The sequence below is a fragment of the Carcharodon carcharias genome, chromosome 31, assembly GCF_017639515.1.
Source record: "Carcharodon carcharias isolate sCarCar2 chromosome 31, sCarCar2.pri, whole genome shotgun sequence".
NCBI lineage: Eukaryota > Metazoa > Chordata > Chondrichthyes > Lamniformes > Lamnidae > Carcharodon > Carcharodon carcharias.
This window is the reverse complement of record NC_054497.1, coordinates 30,908,407-30,935,691: the sequence shown is the minus strand read 5'-3', so window position 1 is coordinate 30,935,691 and position 27,285 is coordinate 30,908,407.

Here is a 27,285-nt window from a genome sequence, read left to right as displayed (position 1 = left end):
GTAAATCTTGTGAAAAACCACTCTCAGCCAAAACCCTCGGTAACAATGCAGTGTTTTAAATTTAATTTGAGGTGTCACGCCCCTGGAGAGACAGTCACTTGCTATGTAGCAGCCTTAAAACAACTGACAGAGCACTGTGAGTTCGGGGTGTTGATTAACAGCATGTTAACAGACCGATTAGTATGTGGGATTAATGAAGATGCCATTCAAAAAAGGTTGTTGTGAAAAATGAATTTAGGCTTTAGCAAGATGCTGGAGTTGGCGCTCGCAATAGAGAGCACAGTCAGGGATTCAGAAACAATCAAAGGAGCACAAAATGGCTCCGTCCATCGCATCGGGAGGGAAGCACCAGTTAGAAATGGTGCAAAAGCACAGGGCTGTGCAGAAAGGCAGGAAACAACCAGCATTAACAGACCAGCAAAAAGCAATGGTTTAACAGAGAAAACTTACAACAATAGTGACAGAAATGGAACCAGACAGTCTGCAAATGAACAACAATTTAAAAGAATTGAATGTTTTTACTGCCATCGCAATGGGCATATTGTGCGATATTGTGAAGATAGATTGAGACAAAACTTAAGTAAAAAGGTAGAAATCATGAAATCAACATATTAGAGGAACCAGAAGAAACAGAGTCAGATATTTACTCACTATACAACTTAATAATGGGTAAAACAGAGCCACTCTACGTGACAGTGAAAGTCAACGAGAAACCCATCTGAATGGAGACAGATACAGGGGCACCCAGTTATAGGGGAGCATACATTCAAATATCGAAATGGAGTAAGAGGTATATGCAAGGCTCCAGTACAGTATGGAAATCAATCTGTTTATCTACCCCTAATAGTGGTAGCAGGGGAGGGTCCAAGTCTACTTGGTCGGAACTGGCTTATGGAATTAAAGTTGGAGTGGACCAAGGTTTTTCAACTTAGGATGTAAGATTTGCTATAATTATTACAGAAATATGTCTCCGTTTTCAGGGAGGAGCTTGGAAAGATTCAGGAGCTGCAAGCTAAAATCCACATGGATCCTGAGGCAACCCCCAGATTCAAGAAGTTGAGGCCAGCACCCCTTGCATTGTGAGAAAAAGTTAATGTTGAATTAGACAGGCTGGAAAGGCTGGGAGTCTCACAATCCATACAGTTTTCCGAATTGGCAGCACCCATAGTTCTAGTACTAAAGCCTGACCAGAGTGCACGAATATGTGGGGACTACAAGTTGACCATTAACAACCAGGCCAGGCAGGCATCCTATACCGAAAACTGATGAAAACTGATGAGCCAAGCTTACCAGCAAATCGAACTAGCAAAGTCATCTCGGGACTTTGTGACTATCAACACATAGGGGTTTATAATAATATACTAAGTTACCCTTCGGAGTCCCATCGACATGTGCCATTTTCCAAGGGACTATGGAAAATTTACTTCAAGGGCTGCCACATGTCGTGGTTTATCTCAATGATGTCCTAGTAACAGAGTAAATGCTGAAGAACTCCTGGCTAACCTGGAAGAGGTGTTGAAGCATTCTCACAAGGAGGAGTACATTTGAAGTTACAAAGGAAGTTAAGGATTATATAAGATTAAAAGGAAAGGCCTGTAAAGTTTCCAGAAATAGTAGTAAACCTGAGACTTGGGAGCCCTTTAGAATACAGCAAAGGAGAACCTAGAAACTGATAAAGGGAGAATATTTCCAGAATTTTCTATATAAAGGTAAGCCTTTTTTTATTTGTTGTATGTCTCTGTATATCCCTTCTGTAGGAAAAATATGGTCATTTTCTGGGGCAAAGTGCTAAAGGCACTATTACCTATTTATATCTTCTTCGAGCAAACCTTGACAATGAATATCAACAAGTGAATATCAACAAGCTATTCAATATATGAGAGCCAAGCCTTCTTTTTTGTCCTTGGGATGTGAGCATCGCTGTCAAGGCAAACATTTATTGTCCATCCCTAATTGCCCTTGAGAGGGTCATGGTCACGAGTCACCTACAACTGAGTGGCTTTGCTTGGCCATTTCTGAGGGCAGTTAAGGGTCAACCACATGGCTGTGGGTCTAGGGGTCACATGTAGGCCAGACTAGGTAAGGATGGCAGATTTCCCCCCCTGCCCCCGAGGGACATTGGTGAGCCAGATGGGTTTTATGAATATGATTAGCATTTTATTCCAGATTTATTAATTAATTGAACTTAAATTTCCCCAGCTGCCATGGTGGGGTTTGAATTCATCTCTGCGGAGCATTAGTCTAGGCACCTGGATTATTAGTCCAATAACATAATCAGTATGCTTCCATTGCCCTCCAATTCCACCAGAAGCCAACATTTGCACTACCTGCCCACTTTTAGACTGAACGTTCCAACTGTTTTTCAACAGCTTATTCATTGGAGGTGGGCCTCAGAGATGGCCCCTTGTTTCAGCAACCTCTTATAGCATCTAGGCAGGTGAGGTTTGGGTTACTGAACAGGAGTAATGGGCCTGATTGCCATCCAGCTTGCCCATTATGACGGTAGCTAGAAGCAGATGGAAATTAGTGTTGACCTGGATGCAATTCAGTAAAGAGTGAAGTGATCCAAAACTTGGCAAGAATTGTAATTCCTTTCCCACCAGGGAAGTGGAGGGTGAGAGGTCATTGCCTGTGGAGAACACTGGGTCAGGGTTGAATAGTGACGAGGGAAGATTGGATGGATACTCTGGAGTTTTGCTTGATTGCACTTGAAGCACAGTTAATGTTTATACAGACTTTTCCTTCAGCAGATTAAGTGAGGAGGTCTTGTCGTACAGTGGGGAGCATCATTCCCTCTGAGTCAGAAGCTCAGTGTTCAAGTCCCACTTCAGGACTTGATGTTCATGGAAGTGTATTCATAATGTGGCCAAACAGGTTGATTATCAGCCTGTAAATCCTTCCAATACGCCTGATGGCAGGCGGTAAGAGTGCGGGAGAGTTCCCTGGTCAACCAGACTGCAGAAGGCAATGGCAAACCACTGCAGCACTTTGCCAAGCATAATCATGGACCAATCTAATGGAGGTCCATGGTTGCCAATGGTACTTGAAGGAGGAGATTAAGTGAATGAATTCGAGGCCATGATGGGGTTAATTGTATATGGCCTGTAGAGGGATTTGGCTGTTTGACTTGCCTCTGCTTTCTATTGTTCTAAAGGATTTGGTGAGCCAATGACCAATTCTTGCAAGTTCAAAAGTTGTGCTCACTGAGGAAAGAATGTTTCAGTGAGGATTATTGGGTTCATGTTGCATAAATCATTTAAAATTGATTCTCTGTTTGACTGGTGTTCTGGGGTAGTGCCAGTCAATGGGCTGCTACACGTGACCTGCTGCTTTGTCGGGGCAGTCTTATCCTTCCTTGAGGCCATTCCTCCACTCTTGCCTCCAGTTGTCAGTGGAATACCCTTATGTTCCTATCAGAGAACACCGTACACCTGTTTGAGTCGTCACTTTGAGGCCACAGCTGGGTAGTTGTGTGCCAGCTGCAGGGAAATGCCGAAACTGCTCAAATATTAATTTCACTTCTGGCCCCTGGCCAGCTCTGTTTTATGTGAGCTCCCTTAGCGATGGGGAAAGGACAGAGTTGTCCCACAGTTTACCACAGTGTCCTCAACACACACTGCCAACAAGGAACCACATCCGATATTTTGCCCAAGTGTAACGCAGATGCCCTGTGGCAATGAAAGAATAAAATACAAAAAAGAGAGTTCCTCATTAACCTGTGGCCTAGTCTGGTGTATTCCCCATTGAATGCTAGAGGGGAAGTCCCATGTCACTGCTAAAGGGTCTACAGTACAACCACAAAGCGTACCGGGGGATTGACTGGGCACAGATGAAGTGGCAAGGAGAAAAGAAACAAGCCACGCCCTACTGAGCCTTTTCTTTTGGAGTTTACGGCAGGGTGAGTAAACTGCTATGTGCAGCCAGACAAGTGCCAGCCCATGACAGAGGTTCACCTTGTACCTCCGCTGCAAGTGTAAGCAAAATAAGGTGCTGATAAAATCAGGTGATTTGGCCAAAGGATGACTTCGTTCCCATGGAGATGTACAGTCTAATGAACTCTACAGTAGGTGGCCGCAAAGATAGTGGATGCATCGGTGTTAAAGTTCCAAAATGTCCCAGATTCTGGAATGGTCCCTGTGGAATTGGAAGGTGGCAAATGTAACACCACTGATTAGGAAAGGATAGAGAGAAGAAGGCAGGGAGCTACAGGCCAGTGAAGCCTGACATCAGCTATCAGCAACAGAATTGTATTCAATCACAATCTGTAACCTCATGACCCAGCATGTCCCTTACTTGATCATTACCATTAAGCCAGGCATTGATCCTTGTCAAAATGACTATTTATTTACTGGGCTGAAACCACTGTTTGAGTTTAAAAGATTGAACAGCAGTATTTCAGTGACTTAAAACTAAATTAAAAAAACCTAAGCTTCTAAGATGGTTGAACATTTGCATAACTGTACCCTACAACCTCTGAAGCTATTGAAACTGAATCAGGCTGCCTAGAAGAAAGCATCAGAGGCAGTCACCTTAGAGGAGTATGAATGGTCCATCTCATGACCCATTCACAAAATATCTAGAAAGCAGCTGTGTATTCTGTTGGGGGTGGACTAAGCCGTTAGACCCAATCACATTGGACAATGGGCCCTGGCTGAGAAAGGAACTCTTCCAGCCATAATCTAATCATGTCTAAACCATGGACCTGGAATCAACTTGCTATGACCATGTTTGTGTAGCAGTTGGTGAGGGAGTCATATGATGAGCTAACTAACTCTCTTTTTGTTTAAGAAACTGTTTTTTTCTCTAGACGCAGAAGAAGATTATCCTTGAGTGAGCACTTTCTCTCTCTCTCTCCTCTCTCCATCCACCCTGCAAGCTTGAGCCCTGCCTGTTTGATCAGCAATATACCATAGGCAGCATCTAAAAAAACCAATCCAGCAGCTGCTAACTCCAGGAAACCAAATAGAAATTGTCCGTCAACATGTTTAAATTGTTCTGTCACAGAATTTAGAAAGACTCTTAAGCCCAGTCTGAAACTACCCAAGGTATCAATGAATATTTAACTGGTATTTTTTGGATACTTAAATTACTTAATCTGTTGCCCCACTTTGAAACTTCCTCATGTGTGAACTCTTGAATGTTTGTGCGTGAGAGAGTGGGAGCATTTTTATTATTTTGATTTAGATTGGGGATGAAGTACAATAAACATTATTCTCTTCTTTTAAAAAACTTACACGAAAACTTGCCTGTGTGAATCTTTTACAGTCACAGCACTTTAAACAGTTAAACACTTGCTGAATTGGCAAACGTATTTTAAAACAACTTTTGTGGACAATTGAAGAATGGAAACAGATCGGAGCCATCCTACCACTTGCCACCTGACCGTAACACCCTGGTTCAATGAGGAGTGCAGGATGACATGCCAGGAGCAGCAACAGATGTGGTAGAAGGGCCTGGTGCATTAGGGTTAATGTGGTACTGAGTACAGTGCCACCCACACAGTGATGTAAGAGGGCACATGACCTAGACCCAGGGTCAGTGTGATGTTGGCCAGATGGAGATAGCTCTGTGTTTGTACCCTTTCCTGTATATTTGTATATAGTTACAAACAGTTAACAAAGACTTGCTGTCAACAAAGAGAAGACTACAAAGACTTCTTTCACAGATATGTTCTGTAACCAAAACCATCCTATCATGGTGGTAGTGTTGGGATCAAAGACCCTCATCCTCACAGAAATTCTGAAAGACTAAGAGAAATGACATCTTCAATGGATTCTGAACTGAAAGGAGCTCCCAACTAAAACTACAGACACAGAAAGTCCACCAGAAAAAGCTCCAGAGAGAAGAGCCTGGAAGATTAAGGCAGAAATTTTACTGCTGCAGAAAACTCCACAGAACCTCTTTTCGAAGTCCAGTGTCAGCATACAGAGTTCGTAGCCTGCAAGGGTGAGCTAAACCTGGCTCACTTCCTGGCTTCAGCCAATCCTGAGAAGCCCCTTTTACTAATTCAGTCAGAAGCTCCATTTGAATAAAACCCGTCGCTAATCCCGATCCCCAACTCCGAGTCTCAACACGTGACCTCCATGTTGAACAGAAGAAAATCAAATTAATAATTAACTTACTCAACTTTTGGAAAACTCACCACCACCTGAATCCTTGCACAGCATGCCTGTGGTTCATTCAAGCATCTCGCTACTCACAATGCTACTTTGCTGATTAAATCAAGCTGGCAGAGCACCAATTCATGCAACCATTGTTGTAAATAATTCTTCCCAAAGCGCACCACTGCCATTTTGTGAAGCCTGCCAAAACCAGCAAGTCCGGGAAATCCATTGTTCTGCAGTGAATGGCGACGCTTTCTTGAAAGCCTGTAAGCTCTTAAAGCTGTACCCACACTTTTAAAATCTTCAGCATGGATCGCAATTCCACACTTATAACTCCACTGAGACTCACCCAAGGCTCAGACCCGTCACAAAATTGAAGTCTTTAGAGGAAAAGATTTCTAAGAAATAGCATCACTTCGGGTTTAAATTTTAAAAAATCAGATGCGGAATGAGTGGAACAAAGAAACGCACTTCTTTACTCAACAGGGCTAATTGAAGATGACATCATTGTACGATAGGATATTGATGTGTCATCCACCAAATTTGATGAGGTTTTAAAATCCTTTGGCATTTATTTCAACTTGAGATCTAACAAAATATTGGAAAGAGCTAAATTCAATAAGAGAGTTTGACTGCCTGGGGAACCTGTCGATTCCTTCATAAACAATCTCTACTAGATGGCGGAGTGGTGTGAATATGGAGATTTAAATTCTGAACTCATCCAAGACAAAATCATGGTGGGTGTTGCAGATGATTCACTCTCTGACCTTCTACAAGTTACAGATGATCTTACCTTAGACAAGGTAATCCAGCGAGCTAGACTGTCTGGGCTACGTGCACAACACAGGAGAGAATACAACATGGGGCAGAAGCTTATCAGGTCACAAAGACAAGGGACAGTCCAAGTCAGGGAAAGCAATTCCTGAGCCACCCAACAGAGCAGCTTTGCCAGTGCTGCTGTGCGAAGTGCCATCACAGGAGAGATGAGTGTCCTGTGAGTACGGCCCAATGCAACAGACAGGGACACTTTGGTAAACTGTGCAGATTAAAACTCCAGCCTCACACAGAGAGCCCAAAGGTAATCCTCGAGATCGAGACCGAAAACCATGAAGACACACAGCCATGCTTCTTGGGTGAGATCAAAGATTGTGGAATGCTGGCATCCTGGTAAATGGTCATCTAACAAATTTTAAATTAGATTCAGATGCCAGCATGGCAGTCTCGTCAGACAAGGATCCATGACTCAATGACCTCTGGCTTTGAGTAGCAGACACTCCACTTTACAGCGCAGGCGGAATCCGACTCCTTGTCATTGCCATAATCCTGCAGTCACTGAGGTATGGCAGCAAACAGATCTTTGAGCTGATGGAGATAGCTCCATGCCTGTACCCTTCACTGTATATTTGTATGCAGTTGCAAATAGCTAATAAAGACTTGATGTTAACATACAGAAAACTACGAAGACTTCTTTAACAGACACATTCTATAACAACACCATCCCAACACCAGACACACCTAAAAATGAGGTGCTAACTTGGTGAAGCTACAACACAGGACTGCATGAATGCCAAACAATGGAAGTAGCATGTGATAGATAGAGCTAAGCAATCCCACAATCAATGGGATCAGATCAAAGCTCTGCAGTCCTGCCACATCCGATCTCTGAAAATAAATCCAAAGGCCTTGTGAAAATCAACATGACTCTTAGAAAAGCTTTCATAATATTACATAGATTTTACAGCAGAGAAACAGGCCATTCAGCCCATCTGGACTGTGCCATTGTTTATGCTCCACGTGACCTTCTTCCCACCTCTCTTCATCACACCTTGACCACATATCCTTCCACAAACCTGAGACTCTTCAGATCTGAAAGGAACAGCATGAGAGACGATCTTATAAAGGCTTATGAAGTGTTGAGTGGACTGGATAAGGTTAAACTGATCACAATTTCAAGATAAAACTCATTGTCAGACAAGGGCATACATTTCCTCACAGTTGAAAAGACTGGTGGAAGTGGATCCAATTGTAACCTACAAGGAATTGGATAAATACTTGAAATTTAAATTTTTTCAGTGGGACCGGGAAAGTGAGATTGTCTTGTAGTGCAATGAGTTGCGTCCCTGCCCCTGAACCAGAAGCCCCAGGTTCAAGTCTGACCCCAGGACTGGATGTCCAAGGAAATGTGGCCAAACAGGTTAAGTATCAACCTACAAATCCTTTCAACACACGCTGATGGCAGTGGTAAGAGTGGGAGAGATCCCTGGTCAGCCATGCGATGGAAAGAAAGTTGGAGTCTCCACCATCGCTATCCATAGCTCCATGCATGGAAAAGTGTATGTTGCCACAGCAACTCGGACTTCCTGAGTGAACTGCAACACATGGGAAAAGAACAAGGGGAGGGGGCCTAATTGGATAGTCTGTTCAAAGAGCTGGCACAGGCATGATGGGCTGAATGGTCTCCTTCTGTCATGCATTACTTTATGTTGTGTTGCATTCTCTGATTCTGCAGTGGCCTTAATTGTCTACTTGGTAACAAAAGACAGGTTTTTCTGCTTTTACAACTGTATATTTGTTGGCAGTTAGTGTGCACCTGGACCTAGAAACGCACTTAGAAAAGTCTTAAAAGCCGATTCAAACTGTTATAATGATGCACCAAACTGGGTTTAGCAAGAGTTGCACTGAGAGTTGACACAGCTGGTGTATTAACTGCCATCTTAACTGGAACTATTCCAAAATGTGACCTCAATGCAAGATCAGAGTTCCAGACAAAGATAAAAGGGGAAAAACTACAGGACACAAGTGTCGATAGTAGGGTAGACATTTCAATGCAGCCATGGCGGAATCCATCTCTGCTGGGATTTGGCCCCATCGCATTCCCATTGGGGTTGGAGTGGACGTTTGAGAGAAAGGTGTTGGTGTTTCCAGCTACCTCCCAAGTGCTTGGGCAGCAGTTTGGGCTCAAGTCTCGGGGTATTCTCGGACTGCGCTCTGAATTCTGACCAGGTTGGCTCCCTGATAGGCTAACAGTTTTGTTTGTGTGACGGGGTAGGGGGTCACTATGTCTACACAGGCTCTGCCGATGTAGATGGCAGGTGTTCTTTCATATACGCCTGCTGCTAAGGAACAGAAGCAGTGGGAGTCTGACTGAGTCCTTGTACAGTAAACTGCTGCCCACACAGAAAGTACATTAATGTGTGAGTAAACGTGTGATTATAACTGTAATTACTTGTCAACATGAATAAAGTTCAATGCATTTCTAGGTATATTAGTCAAATTCTCTTAAACAGCTATTCTTATCAAGTTAGAACCACTGAAAAATGGAAGTGAAGCAATTCTATAGAATTGCTCAGTACTTAAAGGGCAAGTCCTACGTGAAGATCAGAATTCAAGATAAAGATCAAAGCTTAAAGGGCATAAATGTAGACACGATTGAAATTCCATGATTGATGAGGCTGCAGGGTCACGATTCAGGGTGGAACCCTACTCCACCAGGTTCCTGCCCACTAGATTGGGTAGACTCATAGAGGGGATTTACCAGAATGGCATCAAGGATGAAGGACTTCATGGAGAGACCAGAGAAGCTGCAATTGTTCTCCTAACATCAGAGAAGAGGTTTAATAGAAATGTTCAAAATCATGAAGAATTTTTATCAAGAAAATAATGAGAAGTTATTTCCCCTGGTGGGTGGGTTGCTCACACAGATTTAAGAACCAGTGGGGAGATGAGGAGATATGTGTTTAAAGTAAAGAGTAATGAATTAATTGGAATGTGGTGCCTGAAGAGGTGGTTGAAGCAGATTCAATAGTAACTTTCAAAAGGGAATTGAAGAAATACTCGAAAAGGAAGAAAAATTGCAACCTATTGATGAAGAGCAAGGAAGTGGAATTAATCAGATAGTTCTCTCAGAGTTGGCACAGGCTTGATGGGCTGAATGGCCTACCTTTGCAACACCTTGAGAATTCCTAACATGTGCTGCCAGAATTAAACATTAACTCCAACTGAGGGCTGCAGTGTTTTATAAAAGTTTAGCATAGCTTCATTGTTTATGTACTCTGTTCCTCTTTAAAAGCCAAGGATCCCATCCGTTTCTCTTAAAAGATTTTTCAACTAAGTGGGACATATTCCTAAAACCCTGAACAGGTTTGAGACATCTGAACATTGGATGGTCCGAATGGTGTGTTTGCACTCATTCGACCGACTCAAAGACAGCACCTTTGGCAGTGCAGCATTCCCTCAGTTACTGCACTGGAGTGTTAGCCAAAACTTTATGCTGAAGTTATGGAGTAGGCCTTGAATCCCTGACCTGCTGGCTCCAAGGCAAGAGCGCTACCAACTGAGGTTTCAAACTCTTGCAGATAGTAAAAGATATTTGATCCATCAGCCTGGACCCATTTTTGAGCCTCTGTCTCAAAGGTGAAAGGACAATGAATGTGGTATGATTTTCTGCTGCTTTATAATTTTACCCAGTAAAGAGGCCTTGACAAACAGCTTGGGGGACATGATAATGAAGCTATAACGGCACAAAGACAAGAATGCAATGACTAATTAGCTCTGATGATGATAATCAGCGATTAGGACCAAAACTGTGTGCTAAATCCAGACTTTCAAACAGCCATGTCTTACTATTACATTACCCATGTAGCACCTGTTTTGATCCTTTGGCCAGTAAAGATTAAAATGAAACAGAGAAAACGAGGCTAATGATGAATGTTGGCTTCATATTTTATTATGGAGCTGAACATAAAATGTTCAGGAGAGAACTGAAAAAGGAAATGAAAGAGGAAAAGAGATTGTAAGAGAATAGATTGGCAGGTAACACAAATGGGAGCCCAAAAGTGTTAAATAAAATATAAATAGTAACAGGGTAGTTAAAGGAAGGGCTGGGCTGAGTAGGGACCAACACGAAGATCTTCTTGTGGAGGCACAAGAGAAAAGTCTGGATGGGTGCATGTTAGCTAGCTAAGGGAAGTAAGAGTGGAATTGTGGATGTGCTGGCCACAGTTTTCCTATCAGTTTTCCTCTCCTCCTTGGATGAGGGACTTGTGCCAGAAGAATGGAGGATTGCAACTGTTACACCTCTGTTCAAAAGAGGGGTGAGGGATAAACCCAACAACTACAGAGCAATCGTCCTAATATTGATGGTGGAGAAACATCTAGAGACATAAATTTGGGGCAAAATTAATTGACATCTTGAAAAGTATGGGCTACTGAATGGATTTGTTAAAGGCAAATCATTTTGTTAATCTGATTGAGTTCTTTGATGAAGTAACAAAGAGAGCTGATGAGGGTGATATAGTTGATGTTATGTATATGGACTTTCAAAAGGTGTTTGATATAATACATGTAAAAGACTTGCTCACACAATTGAAGCCCATGGGATTAAAGGGAAGTAGCTGTCTGGATCAAAAACTGGCCAAGAGACAGAAAGCAGAGAGGAGTGGGCAGTGGTGTTCCCCAGGGGTTGGGAGATTTATTCGCTTGGTAGTAATGATGAAAGGCTGTAGTTACTTGGAAAGATGAGAGAAAGTGGGAATGTTCACCTTAGAGAATAGAAGATTAAAGGGAGATTTGACAGAGGTTTTCAAAATCATGAAGGACTTAGATACAGTAAATAAGGAGAAATTGTTTCTGGTGGCAGAAGGGTCAGAAGACAGAGGTTTAAGGTGATTGGCAGAAGAACCAGAGGTGAGATGAGGAGATGTTGTTTTTACACAGCAAGGCGTTGTGATCTGGAGCGTGCTGTCTGAAAGGGTGGTAAAAGCAGATTCAGTAGTAACTTTCAAAATGAATATTTGAAAAGGAAAAATTTGCAGCACTATGGAGAAAGCAGGAAGTGGGATCATAATTGGATAGCTCTTTCAAAGAGCTAACACAGGCACATTCGAAAGTGAAGGACTTGCATTTCTGTGGCACCTTTCACAGCCTAAGGACGTCCCAAAGTGTTTAACAGCCAATAAATTATTTTTAAAGTGTTGTCCCTGTCATGATGCAGGAAATATGGGACCAATTTGCACACAGCAAGCTCCCACAAACAGCAATTTGTTAATGACCAGATCATCTGTTTTCTCAGAGGTGTTGATTGAGGGATAAATATTGACCCAGGACCGGGGGAAGAACTACCCAACCATACCCTCAGAGGCAAGAGTGTTAGCATTGAGCCTCATCTGATACCTGATTGTAGTTTTTCAAATTACCAATTGATAACTTGTGGCTTTGCCCACTATCATCTGGTGTGTGTGGTACGGTTCTAATGTTTAAGTGTCAAGGCTAAGAGTCCAGACGGCTATGTCCCCTGCCAGTGCCAGGGTTCGGGGCCTCTGCTCAGGGCTGGAGAGGAAATTACAGTGGGAGGGGGAGGATCCAGTTGTCGTGGCCCACGAAGGTACCAATGACATAGGTAGAACTAGGAAAGAGGTTCTGCAAAGTCAGTATGAGAAGCAGATCCTCAAAGGTAACAATCTTTGGATTGTTACCTGAGACACGTGCAAATTGGCATAGGGCAAATAGGATTAGAGAGATGAATGTGTGGCTCAAAGACTGGTGCGGGAGAAATGGGTTCCGGTTCATGGGGCACTGGCATCAGTACTGGCGAAAGTGGGGGCTGTACCATTGGGACAGTTTACCTCTGAGCCGTGCTGGGGCGAGTGTCCTCGCAAATCACATAACTAGGGAAGTGGAGAGGGCTTTAAACTAAACAAGAGGGGTGTGGAATCAAGCTTGGGTAGAGGTAGTAGGTGTAGAGTCAAGTCAGGAGTGCAAAATAGTAATATGAGAAATGAAGATCAGAGAATGGCAGGAAAGGATGGAGAGAAAAAGCCTAAGAATACACCAACAGTCAAAACTCATTTTTAAAAAGGTAACAAAAAGACAAAATTGAAGGCTCTCTATCTGAATGCAAGTAACACAAAGTAAATGAATTGATGGCCCACATTGAAGTAAATAAATATAATCTGATAACAATTACGGAGATATGGCTGCAGGATGACAAAGATTGGGTCCTTAATATTGAGGGCTACATGACATTCAAGAAGAATAGAAAGCTAGGTAAAGGTGGAGGGGTAGCACTGTTAATCAAAGAGGGCATTGGTGCAATAGTTAGAGATGACCTTGCTTCAGGAGATCAGGATGTAGAATCGTTTTGAGTGGAGATGAGGAATACTAGGAGAAAAAAGTCATTAGTGGGAGTGTCTACAGGCTCCCTAACAGCAGCCACAGTGTAGGGCAAACTATTCAAGAGAAAATGTTGTGTCCTTGTGATAAAGGGACGGCAATAATCATGGGTGATTTTAATCTACAGATAAACTGGAAAATTAGATTGGCAGCAGTAGCCTGGGTGAGTTCTTAGAATGCTTTTGAGAAAGTTTCTTAGAGAGGCAAGGTTTGATCAGGGATAGTCAGCATGGCTTTGTCAGAGGGAGGTCATGCCTAACAAATGTGACTGAATTTTTTGAGGAGGTGACCAGGTCTGTAGATGAGGGTAGTGCAGTTGATGTTGTTTATATGGATTTCAGCAAAGCCTTTGACAAGGTCCCACATGGGAGACTTATAAAGAAGGCAAATGCACATAGGATTTTGATAAGGTAATTTGATAAGGTGGATTCAAAATTGTTTTAGTTGTAGGAGACAGAGGGTGATGACAGAAGGCTGCTTTAGTGACTGGAAGCCAGTGTCCAGTGGCGTACCACAGGGATCTGTGCTGGGTCCTCTATTATTCGTCAGTTATATAAACGACATAGATGACTATGTGGAGGGTAGGATTAGTAAGATTGACCAGATGGTTAACAGTGAGGTTGAGTGTTTTGGGCTACAGGAAGATATAGACGGGATGATCAAATGGGCAGGTAAGTGGCAGATGGAATTTAACCCTGAAAAGTGTGAGGTGATACTCTTTGGAAGGAGTAATAAATTTACAAGGAAGTATTCAATGAACAGCATGGCACTAGGAAGTCCTGAGGAACAAAGGGATCTTGGTGTGTGTGTCCATAGATCTCTGAAGGCAGAGGGGCATGTTAGGGGGGTGGTGAAAAAGGCATATGGAACACTTGTCTTTATCAATCGAGGCATAGATTACAAAAGTAGGGAGGTCATGTTGGAGTTGTATAGAACCTTGGTGGGGCCACAGCTGGAGTACTGTGTGCAGTTCTGGTCGCCACATTATAGGAAGGAAGTGATTGCACTGGAGGGGGTGCAGAGGAGATTCACCAGGATGTTGCCTGGGACGAAACGTTTAAGTTATGAAGGGAGGTTGGATAGACTTGGGTTGTTTTCGTTGGAGCAGAGAAGACTGAGGGGCGACCTAATCAAGGTAAACAAGATAATGAGGGGCATGGACAGGATGGATAGGGAACAGCTCAGTTGAAGGGTCAGTCACGAGGGGACATAAGTTCAAAGTGAGGGGCAGGAGGTTTAGGGGGGATGTGAGGAAAAACATTTTTACCCAGAGGGTGGTGACGGTCTGGAATGCATTGCCTGGGAGGGTGGTGGAGGCGGGTTGCCTCACATCCTTTAAAAAATACCTGGATGAGCACTTGGCTCATCATAACATTCAAAGCTATGGGCCAAGTGCTGGTAAATGGGATTAGGTAGGTAGGTCAGGTGTTTCTCACGTGTCGGTGCAGACTCGATGGGCCGAAGGGCCTTTTCTGCACTGTGTGATTCTGTGAACAGTATATTTTGGAACCAACCAGAAAGCAGGTTATATTAGAGTATTTAAAAAGGAAATTTAAAAAGGCATTTAAAAAGGAAAAGAGTAAGTACAGTGAGTGTTGATCCTCTAGAGAGTGACAGCGGGTGTTAATAGTAGATAATAAAGAAATGGTGGAAGAAATGAACAAATATTTTCCTTCTGTTTTCACTATGGAGGATTCAAAAAACATTCCAGTAATGGCTGCAAATCAGGATGTGTAAAGAAGAAAGGAGCTTGGTGAAGTTGAAATCACTAGGGAAATGGCACTGAGCAAATTGATGAATTGTGGTTGGCAAGTGTCTGGGTCTCAATGGACTACATTCTAGGGTCTTGAAAGAGGTGACTAATAAGGTAATCGATGTACTGCTGTTAATTTTCCAAAATTCGCTAAATTCGGAAAGGTTCCATCAATTGGAAAGTAGCAAATATAACACCTCTATTCAAGAAGGGAGGAGGGCAGAAAACAGGAAACTATAGGCCAGTTTGTTTGACATCTGTCGTGGGGAAGTTATTAGAATCGATCACTAAGGAGGTTATAGCTGGGCACTTAGAAGAACTCAAGGCAATCGGGAAGAGCCAGCATGTTTTTGTGAAAGAAAAGTCATGTTTAACCAATTTATTGGAGTTTTTTGAAGGAGCAACATGCGCAGTGGATAAAGGGGACCCTGTAGACATACTGTACGTGGATTTCCAGAAGGCATTTGATAAAGTGCCACATGAAAGATTATTATGGAAAATAAAAACGCAGTGTAGGGGGTAATGTATTAGCAAGGATTGGCTGGCTGGCAGAAAACAGAGAGTATGCATAAATGGGTCATTTTCTGATTGGCAGAATGTGGTGAGCGGAATCCTGCAGGGGTCTGTACTGGAGCCTCAACTTTTTACGATTTACATCAATGACTTAGATGAGGGAAGTGAAGACATGGTAGCTAAATTTGCAGATGACAAAGATAAGTAGGAAAGTATGTTTGAAGATGACATGAGGAGGTTGCAAAACAAAAATAAAAATAAAAATACCTGGAAAAACTCAGCAGGTCTGACAGCATCTGCAGAGAGGAACACAGTTAACGTTTCGAGTCCGAATGACTCTTCAACAGAAATAAGTAAAAATAGAAAAGAGGTGAAATATAAGCTGTTTTAAGGAGGGGGGTGGGGGGTGGGACAAGTAGAGCTAGATAGAGGGCCAGTTATAGGTGGAGATAACCAAAAGATGTCATAGGGTAAAGGACAAAGAGGTGCTGAAGCTGGTGATATTATCTAAGGAATGTGCTAATTAAGGGTAGAAAGCAGGACGAGCAAGGTACAAATAGCCCTTGTGGGGGTGGGGTGGGGTGAAGGAATCGAAATAGGCTAAAAGGTAGAGATAAAACAATAGATGGAAATACATTTAAAAATAATGGAAATAGGTGGGAAAAGAAAAATCTATATAAATTATTGGAAAAAAAGGGGGGATCAGAAAGGGGGTGGGGATAGAGGAGAGAGTTCATGATCTAAAATTGTTGAACTCAGTATTCAGTTTGGAAGGCTGTAAAGTGCCTAGTCAGAAGATGAGGTGCTGTTCCTCCAGTTTGCGTTGAGCTTCACTGGAGCAATGCAGCAAGCCAAGGACAGACATCTGGGCATGAGAGCAGGGTGCAGTGTTGAAATGGCAAGCGACATGGAGGTCTGGGTCATGCTTGCGGACAGATCGAAGGTGTTCTGCAAAGCGGTCACCTAGTCTGCATTTGGTCTCTCCAATGTAGAGGAAATTGCATTGGGAGCAACGAATGCAGCAGGCTAAATTGAGGGAAGTACAAGTGAAATGCTGCTTCACTTGAAAGGAGTGTTTGGGCCCTTGGACGGTGAGGAGAAGGGAAGTAAAGGGGCAGGTGTTGCACCTTCTGCGGTTGCATGGGAAGGTACTGTGGGAGGGGGTTGAGGTGTAGGGGGTGATGGAGGAGTGGACCAGGGTGTCCCGGAGGGAACGATCCCTGCGGAATGCCGCCGGAGAGGTGAAGGGAAGATGTGTTTGGTGGTGGCATCATGCCGGAGTTGGCAGAAATGGTGGAGGATGATCCTTTGAATGCAGAGGCTGGGTGGGGTGATAAGTGAGGACAAGGGGGACCCTATCATGTTTCTGGGAGGGAGAGGAAGGTGTGAAGGTGGATGCGCGGGAGATGGGCCGGACACGGTTGAGGGCCCTGTCAACCACCGTGGGTGGAAAACCTTGGTTAAGGAAGAAGGAAGACATGTCAGAGGAACTGTTTTTGAAAGTGGCATCATCAGAACAGATGCGACGGAGGCGAAGGAACTGAGAGAATGGGATGGAGTCCTTACAGGAAGCGGGATGTGAGGAGCTGTAGTCGAGGTAGCTGTGGGAGTCGGTAGGCTTGTAATGGATATTGGTGGACAGTCTATTACCAGAAATTGAGACTGAGAAGTCAAGGAAGGGAAGGGAAGTGTCAGAGATGAACCATGTGAAAATGATGGAGGGGTGGAATTGGAAGCAAAATTAATAAATTTTTCCAGATCCAGACGAGAGCATGAAGCAGCACCGAAGTAATCATCGATGTACCGAAGAAAGAGTTGAGGGAGGGGGCCGGAGTAGGACTGGAACAAGGAATGTTCCATATAACCCATAAAGAGACAGGCATAACTGGGGCCCATGCGGGTACCCATAGCCACACCTTTTATTTGGAGGAAGTGAGAGGAGTTTACGGAGAACTTGTTCAGTGTGAGAACAAGTTCAGCCAGACGGAGGAGAGTAGTGGTGGATGGGGATTGTTTGGGCCTCTGTACGAGGAAGAAGCAGAGAGCCCTCAGACCATCCCGCTGGGGGATGGAGGTGTAGAGGAATTGGTTGTCCATGGTGAAGAGGAAGCGGTTGGGGCCAGGGTACTGGAAATTGTTGATATGATGTAGGGTGTCAGAGGAATCACGGATGTAGGTGGGAAGAGACTGGACAAGGTGAGAGAGAATGGAGTCAAGATAGCAAGAAATGAGTTCTGTGGGACAAGAACAGGCTGACACGATCGGTCTGCCGGGACAGTTCTGTTTGTGGATTTTGGGTAGGAGGTAGAAGCGGGCTGTCCGAGGTTGGGCGACTATCAGGTTGGAAGCTGTGGGAGGAAGATCTCCAGAGGAGATGAGGTCAGTGATAGTCCTGGAAACAACGGCTAGATGTTCAGTGGTGGGGTCATGATATTGATATCATCATGATATCATGATATTGAGTTCAACAATTTTAGATAATGAACTCGCTCCTCCATCCCCACTCCCTTTCCAGTCCCCGCCTTTTTTTCTAATAATTTATATAGATTTTTCTTTTCCCACCTATTTCCATTATTTTTAAATGTATTTCCATCCATTGTTTTATCTCTACCTTTTAGCCTATTTCGATTCCTTCCCCCCACTCCACCCCCACTAGGGCTATCTGTACCTTGCTTGTCCTGATTTCTACCCTTAATTAGCACATTTCTTACATAATATCACCACCTTCAACACCTCTTTGTCCTCTTGTCTGTGACATCTTTTGGTTATCTCCACCTATCACTGGCCCTCTATCCAGCTCTAGTTGTCCCACCACCCCCCTTAAACCAGCTTATATTTCATCTCTCTTCTATTTTTATTTAGTTCTGTTGAAGAGTCATACGGACTCGAAATGTTAACTGTGTTCCTCTCTGCAGATGCTGTCAGACCTGCTGAGTTTTTCCAGGTATTTTTATTTTTATTTTTGTTTTGGATTCCCAGCATCCGCAGTTTTTTGCTTTTATTTGTATGAGGAGGTTGCATGCGGATATGGATAGGTTGAGTGACTGGGCAAAGATCTGGCAAATGTAGTTTAATGTGGGAAAATGTGAAGTTGTTCATTTTGGCAGGAAGAACAAAAAAGGAGAGTGTTACTTAATTGGAGAATGGCTGCATAATTCTGAGGTGCAGAGGGATCTAGGTGTTCTAGTATACGAGTCACAAAAAATTAGTATGCAGGTACAGCAAGTAATTAAGGCTAATGAAACGCTATCTTTTATTACGAGAAGGATTGAACATAAAAGTAAGGATGCTTTGCTTCAGTTATACAGGGCATTTGTGAGACTGCAGCTTTGTTCTCCTTATTTAAGAAAGGACGTAAATGCATTGGAGGCAGTTCAGAGGAGGTTTACTAGATTGATACCTGGAATGAGTGGGTTGTCTTATGAGGAAAGGTTGGACAGACTGGGCTTGTTTCCACTGGAGCTTAGAAAAGTGAGGGGTGATTTGATTGAAGTATACAAGATCCTGAACAGTCTTGACAAGGTGGATGTGGAAAGGATGTTTCCTCTTGTGGGTGAGAACAGAATTAGGGGTCGCCCTTTTAGGACAGAGATGAGGAGAAATTTTTTTCTCTCAGAGGGTTGTGTGACTTTGGAATTCTCTGCCTCAGAAGGGGTGGAAGCGGAGTCATTGAATATTTTTAAGGTGGAGATATATAGATTCTTGTTAAGCAAGGGAATCAAAGCTTATTGGGGGTAGATGGGAATGTGGAAATCAAAACACAAGAAGATCAGCCATGATCTTATTGAATGGTGGGGCAGGCTCGAGGGGCCGAATGGTCTACTCCTGTTCCAGTTTTTTATATCCTTATGTTCTTAAGGTGGAACTGTGCACTAGCTCCATTCCTTTAGAGTCACTGCTGAGCTGGTGTACATGGGGAGGTGGCATATCAAGATACATTTGGCATCAAATTAAAAGCTAATTCTGTTGCTCAGGGGAACTTTTCTAGAACCCTGAGAATGACCCAAAGAGATTCGGGCCCACCAGATTCCCATGAGATTTCCAATAAAACCCAGCAGCCATGTTCACAAGAAAATTGCACTGAATATCAGGAGGTTCAGGATTAAAGCCCTCACTCATTTTCATAGAATCATTGAATTGTTGAATGATACAGCACAAAAGGACATCACTTGTGTCAGACATGACTCAGTCAGGAGCACTCGCACCTCAAGTCCCTATCCGGAGACTTGAGAATAGAATTTTTGGCTGATGTTCCAGTGAGGTATTGAGGGAGTGCTATATGGTCAAAGGTGCCATCTTTCAGATAAGCTGTTAAACCGAAGCCTCATCTGCCTCTCAGGTGGATGTAAAAGATCCTACAGTAATTATTTCAAAGTAGAGAGGGGAGTTCTCCCCAGAGTCCTGGCCAAATTTTACCCCTGAACCCTCATCATTAATAACAAATGATCTGGTCATTATGACCCACACACTGAAAAGAAATGAAGCCCATTCTAAGCTGGCATCTTTATACCTTGAAAAGTAACCCCCAACCATTGTGGGATCTTGCTGTGCTGCATTTCCTTCATTATAACAGTGCCAAGATGACATCAATAGTTGTAAGGCACTGAGGTCATGAAATATGCTACATAAATGCATAGGAACATAGGAAATTGTACAGGAGTAAGCCATTTGCTTGTTGAGCCTGCTCCACCATTCAAACAAATCATGGTTGACCATCCAGCCTTACACCAGTTTTCCCCAGTATCCATATCTCCCTTGATGTACCCACAGCCCTCTGGGGTAGAGAATTCCAAACATTCATCACCCTCTGAGTGAAGAAATTCCCCCTCATCTTAGTCTTAAATGGCCTGCCCCTTATCCTGAGACTACATGCCCTGGTTCTAGACTCACCAGCCAGGGGAAACATCCTATCCTCATCTACTCCCAAAGTAATTTGTAAATTTCAATGAGATACAAGTCTTTCTAGGAGCTTTTCTAGGCAACAGATTGTGATTCCTCAGAAAGATCAGTAATTTCTTATGTTCTAATGAAGTGTGGCTTTTAATGTTACAAAAACTCTGCTGCATGTACCCCACCCTCACCCCCAGCCCCTCCCGAGGGATCCATCTGGGATTAACTCATTTCAACACACGGGGTAAAAATAAATGGTTCAAAATCATAACAGTAAAACTAAAATCACTTTGAAATGGAAAAGAGTGCAATGGAAACAGAAAACAGGTTTTAATCTCACTTTCTAGCCACTTTAGTTCACAAAACCACCTAGTGTTCTGCTGGTGATGTTTACATTATGGCTCTTTTTAACCGAGAAACCTTGAGCAATAAGCATAGTGAGGAAAGTACAGTAGAGTCAAGCCCAATAATTAACAACAACTTGACTTTTGTACACTCATGGACACGATTACAGGGACCCTAGCTAAATGTACGAGGGGAAAAGGAAGGAAGACAAGAGATAGGGACCAAGGTCATGGAGGGATTTTAACACAAGGAATGAGAATTTTAAATTTGAGGTGAAACCACTCGTGGTCAGCAAGTAATGGGTGAATGGGACTTGTTTTGGATAAAACTCATTACTTTACATGCCTGGAAATTTCTGTCCTGCTGTTGAGGGGTTAATTTTAGTTTACAAAGGGTATATAAAGACACCTGTTCAGTGTGAGCTTTTGTTTTTCAGTTTGTGGCTTAAAATGGGTCCCCGCACACCAGGTTGTCCAATGAATCGGTAAAACTCATAGCCGTCGCAGAGCAGTTAAACAGCTAACATCTCACTGGAGGGCAGCAAAAGGGTTAACTGAGCATAATCCTAAAGCAGAAAGAACTTGATGTATATAGCATCTTTCACAGCCTCAAGACATTCCCAAAGCACTTTACTGCATTGCGTAGTATTACAGCAAGGAGGTGATCACACGAGAGGAGATTTACAAGGACATTGCAGGAATTGGAGAATTTTACTGTGGGAAGGGTTGGATAGGCTGGGGTTGTTTTCATTGGAACAGAGGAGGCTGAGAGGAGATTTAATTGAGGTGTATAAAATTATGAGGGGCCTAGATGGAGTGAATATCTATTCCCCTTAATAGTGAGGGCAATAAGGGGACATGAATTTAAGGACAGAAGTCTTAGAGGGGAATTGAGAAATGGTTTCATGCCAAGGGTGGTGGGTGTCTGGTACTCTGACTGAAAGGGTGGGTAGAGGCAGAAATATTTCATCACATTTTCACTGTAGATGTGCTTTCAAGTGCCAAAACATACAAGGCTAAGGACAAGGAGCTGGAAAGTTTTTGGACTGAGTAACTTTTTCTTGGCCAGCGCACAGAATGAGTGGAATTTAATGCCTTCCCCCAAGGCAAGTTTGGAGGCAGAGGGGGTGTTTAATCAGGTGGAGGATGCTGGGTGGGGACAGCACCACCTACCCACCTCTGTCCCGATTCAATCTGGGATGTGAAGGCTCATGGCAGCCTTCTCACCCCGCTTCCAACTGAGGCCCTTACGTGAGCAATTGATGCCCACTTAAGGGCCTCACCTATTGCCGCTAGAATTCACCCTGTGACAGGTGTGACAGTTGCCATGCAGGGAACCCATGCTCTGGCGTGCTTGCTTGCGGGCTTCCTGGGGTGGGGGTGGGTCTCTTCTTGTCAGGCACTCAGTGTCTGATTGAGGGACTTGATATTGGGAAAGGTGGAGTTGGGCCTGCTGAGAGTCACACCCCTGTCTTTGTCCCTGACCTTCTCTCCGCCCTTTCCTGTGACCCCAGCCCCCCCTCACTCACCTGGGCCTCTCACGGATCCTGGTCCCCTGGTGGGTGAATTACCAGCAGCTACTGCCACTCCCTCGGTGGCAGGTTTTGAGAGACAGGATTTCTACCCCAGGATTCATTGATCCCAGGGAAGGCCTGGCACTAGCCACTGGGGTTTAAATACAGCAAGCTACCCCCAAAGAATGTGACATGGGACTCTCACCAGCTCTCCAGGTAGTGAGCAAGTCCCCCTGTCACTTGGATTAAATTCCACCTAATGGGCCAAATTGTCTCCATCTATGCCATAAATTTCCTGTGCTTCTAAGATTTGCTAAGTATATTTAAACTGTAGTTACTGCTGCAAAGTATGAAGTATGGCAGTGTATTTGCACAAAGCAAGCTCCCACAAGCAGCAAGGTGATAATTAGTTTTAGTGATAAATATTAGCCAGGACACAGGGGAGAACTCACCTTTGATGTAGTGCTATGAGAACTTTTAGGTCCACTTGGGAAGGCCTTGTTTGAATTTATCATCTGAAAGACAGTACTTCTGACAATGTGCACTCCCTCAGTGCTACACTGGAACATTCATTTCAATTTTCTGCTTGAGTCTCTGGAATGGGACTTGATTCCTGGCCTTCTGAGTCATAGGCAAGAGTGCTAGCCACTGTGCCTTGGCTGACACCTGAACTATACACTGCATTCCAGCAGAGCATTAGGCCATTCCGCCATCATGCCTGTGCTGGCTCTTTAATGGAGCTGCCGAACTATATCCACTCCTGCTCTTTCCCCAGAGCCCAGGAAAATTTTCCTTTGCAATTATTTATCCAATTCTATTTGAAAATTACTGTTGATTCTGCTTACACCATTATTTCAGGAAGTGCATTCCAGATTATAACAAACTCTCTCTCTCACTCATAGGAACAGGAGGAGGCCATTCAGCCCTTCGAGCAATTTCTGCCATTCAATGAGATCATGATTGATCTCTACCTAACTCCATCCACCTACCTTTGCTTCATATTTCTGAATAAATATGGCTCACCAAAATCTATCAATCTCAGATTTAAAATGATGAATTGAGTTGTACATTTCTATCGCTCTTGGTGTGAATGCGTTTTGGAACTTCTCTCCTGGCTCTGGCTCTGTTTTTCAGGTCCATGTCTCCATGTGCCGATCTCCCACAAATGGAAAATGTTTCTCTCCACCTAAAGCTTTTCAATTCCTTCCAAATTCTTAAAATCCTCAAATAAATCACTCTTAGCCTTCAATATTCCAAGGAATACAAGTCGCGATTTCACCAGTGTTCCACTTAAGGAAGTCATAGCTATTTGTGCTGCAGCAAGGTGATCTAGATCTGCCACCATTACCTGAATCAACATTCACTGAATTTATGAACTCGGCAACTCGCACAGTTGAGTTCAGAATATGTAACATCTCATAATGTAACTTCTGGAGCTTTGGCAACTTTGGGTAAAGCCACTAGCCTAGACAGATTCAGATTAATGTTATAGGGGCATTGATTCAAATCCCACTACAGCAGCTGGTACGATTTGAATTCAATTAATTTTTTTAAAATCTGGAATTGAAAGCTAGCCTTAATTGTGACTGTGAAATGATTATCGATTGTTGTAAAAACCCATCTGGTTCACATTGACTTTTAAGGAAGGAAATCTGCCATCCTTTTAGTTCTGAAGAAGAGCCATCTGGACTCGAAACGTTAACTCTGTCTTTCTCTCCACAGATGCTGTCAGACCTGCTGAGTTTTTCTGGCAATTTTTGTTTTTGTTTCAGATTTCCAGCATCTGCAGTATTTTGCTTTTAATCTGCCATCCTTACCTGGTCAAGTGTACATGTGACTCCAGACCCACAGCAATGTGGTTGAAATGGCCTAGCAAGCCCACATCTCAAGCGAAGTCCTCAGGGGCTGAAGGGAGGGCGAGGTCCTGCAAGGGCCTAGTGAGTTCCGAATAATTAGGGACAATACCCTGTCATGCCAAGAAAATGAGTCAGATCCTTTTTAGCGCAGGGGAGGGGAAGGGAGATAATGCTGTCGACATAGCGTTTGGATAGGAGTCGAGCGGGGCCGTCGAGATCATGGCCCAAATATTCAGCATGGGATCAGCAAAACTGTAACTTTTCATGGGAGGCCTTATGGCCTTTACGGGCTAAGGCTTTCAAAAGGGTAGGGGAGTCATTGAGACAAGTTTGCTCAGATGGAGAGCAAAGAAGCAAGTCATCGACATACTAGAGGAGAGTAGAACCTCCGGGGAAGGACACATCGGCGAGAGCAGCCTGCAGGGCACGGGAGAAAATGGTCGGGCTCCTTATACCCCTGGGGCAACCGAGTCCATGTGTACTGAGTACCATAAAAGGTGAAAACGAAGAGAAACTGAGAGTCAGGGTGTATGGGTATGGAGAAAAAAGCTCCACAGAGGTCAACAACATTATAACAAGTGGAGTTAGGGGGAACACAGGTAAGAACAGTAGCCGGGTTAGCTATTACTGGATAGGCAGGGATCACACAAGCGTTTACCGCCTGCAAGTCCTGGACAAACCGCCAGGTATTCTTGCCTGGCTTCCGCACAGGGAGTATAGGAGTGTTGCAGGGACTAACAATGGGAATAACAACACTGGAGTTTAAAAGGTCTTGAAGGACAGGCTTTATGCCTTCCATCGCTTCGAGATTAAGAGGGTATTGAGCTTTCCGAGGGAGGGGTTTAGATGGATCCAAATGCATCCAAAAAGGTTCTGCTGATAACACCCGACCAACATCATTAGGACCCTGTGCCCACAAGGTATCAGGGATAGTTATCAAGGCATTGAGGGAACCAGTGATTACACTACCTAGAGCATGGTGCTGAAAATAGGCAGGATACTCAAGGGGCATAGAGGGAAAAAATTGGATAGCCTGTTCATAGATATTCAGGTAACCGTCCATCAATTCCACAGATGATTGGGCATCTGTGGATCTATGGGTGGTACTCCATAGGACCAAGGTCCCTGGCCTGATATCCAACGGAGGCACAGAGAGTAACATGAGGCACAACATCCCGGGCATGAAAAAGTGGTTGGGCAGCTGGAGGAAGGGACACGGAGCCAGCAACTCCTTCAGGTCCGTTGCAAAGGGAAGATATGGAAAGAACATAGCACTCACCCAGATGGCCTGTTACCTCACGGGTATACTGGTGATCCGGGCAGGCAGAGTAGTGCGCTGTACAGTGAAGATCCTGAAGCCAGTGTTGCAGAGGCGGGTGGATGGCTATTGCGGCGGAAACATGGCAATTGGTCAGAAGCCGGAGTAACACAGTCTTGAGTTTATTGAATAAATCGCAATGTCTGAAATTCCACCACCAAACGTGAGGATGATGTGAAGTATCTTCCTGTAGAAGGCCGATGACTGTGGCGTAAGTAGACTCGGGAACTTGAAGAGTGACAATTATTAGAGCACTCTAAAGTGCAACCGAGTTTGCAGAGGAGATCATGATCCAAAAGATTGACCAGTTCGTCGGCCCCAAGGAGGAATCGATGGGATCCTTTTCTTCCGTTCAGGTCAAAGGGCACTTCTTCGAAAACTGGTAGCGAAAGCGGTTGTCCTGAGACCCCAATGACGAGAATGGAATCCCTGGAGGGGGTGACATCAGGAGCCTCGACAGGCCGAAGGGTAGAATAAGTCGTTCCTGTATCAATAAGGAAATTTAAGAGATGGCCATTAACAGACAAAGGGATTGTGGGTTCCTCAATGGTAATGAGAGGTTAAAGGGTGTGGCAACTCTATTGTGTCATACACCCAAATGAATTAGCTACCGAGTAGGGGATCGTTTGAGGGGCAGAGTAAGGGATTGGTTGAGGGGCTGGGGCCGGCGCCTGCTGAGGTGCCGCCTATGGCAGAACTTCAGGTGGCCGAGGGCAGGTACAAGCCCAATGACCCTCCTGGCCACAGTTAAAACAAGTCAAGCGGCCACCCCCTTTTGGTCCTGCCTGACGGCCTCTCCCTGTCCATCGATTCCCCTGAGCACCCTGTTGCCAATTAGGCTGCCACATATTCTGAGGCCACATAACAGGTTGGGGTTGGTAATTATAAAAGTTGGGCAGCTGAGAGGCCAATTAAAGGGCAGCGTAAAATACAGGGGCCGGTGCCAGCACGGGCGCTGTGAGTGGAGCTGCAGGCGGAGGCGCTGTTAGTGGAGGCGTTGCCACTGGAGGCGCTGTGGGAGGAGGCGTCGCCACTGGAGGTGCTGTGGGCGGAGGTGTCGCCACTGGAGGCGCTGTGGGTGGAGGTGTCGCCACTGGAGGTGCTGTGGGCGGAGACGCTGTAGGCGGAGGCGTCGCCACTGGAGGTGCTGTGGGCGGAGGCGTCGCCACTGGAGGTGCTGTGGGTGGAGGCGTCGCCACTGGAGGTGCTGTGGGCAGAGGCGTCGCCACTGGAGGTGCTGTGGGCGGAGGCGTCGCCACTGGAGGTGCTGTGGGCAGAGGCGCTGTGGGCGGAGGCGTCGCCACTGGAGGCGCTGTGGGTGGAGGCGTCGCCACTGAAGGCGCTGTGGGTGGAGGCGTCGCCACTGGAGGTGTTGTGGGCGGAGGCGCTGTGGGCGGAGGCGTCGCCACTGGAGGCGCTGTGGGCGGAGGCGTCGCCACTGGAGGCGCTGTGGGCGGAGGCGTCGCCACTGGAGACGTCGCCACTGGAGGCGCTGCTACTGGTGCTGCTGGATCGTCTAACATCAGTGCCGTTATTCCTTTGGGGTTTTCTGGCAGCGGATCAATTGGTGCTCACAATGTTGGAGGGGGCTAATAATTTCTTGAAGATTTTCCTTACCTTCCCACCCAATGCAAGTAAGGGTAAAGGCTTTCTTAAGATCAGGCTGCAATCCCTGTACAAGAGCATTAACAAGAGCCGGAACAGAATCCTGAGGATTAACACCAGAACATTTTTTAAAAAATAGTGTGAATCGTTCAACATAATTACAAACATCCTCGTCAGGCTTTTGCACTGTCCTGTGGATTTTGTGCCGGTCACTACGT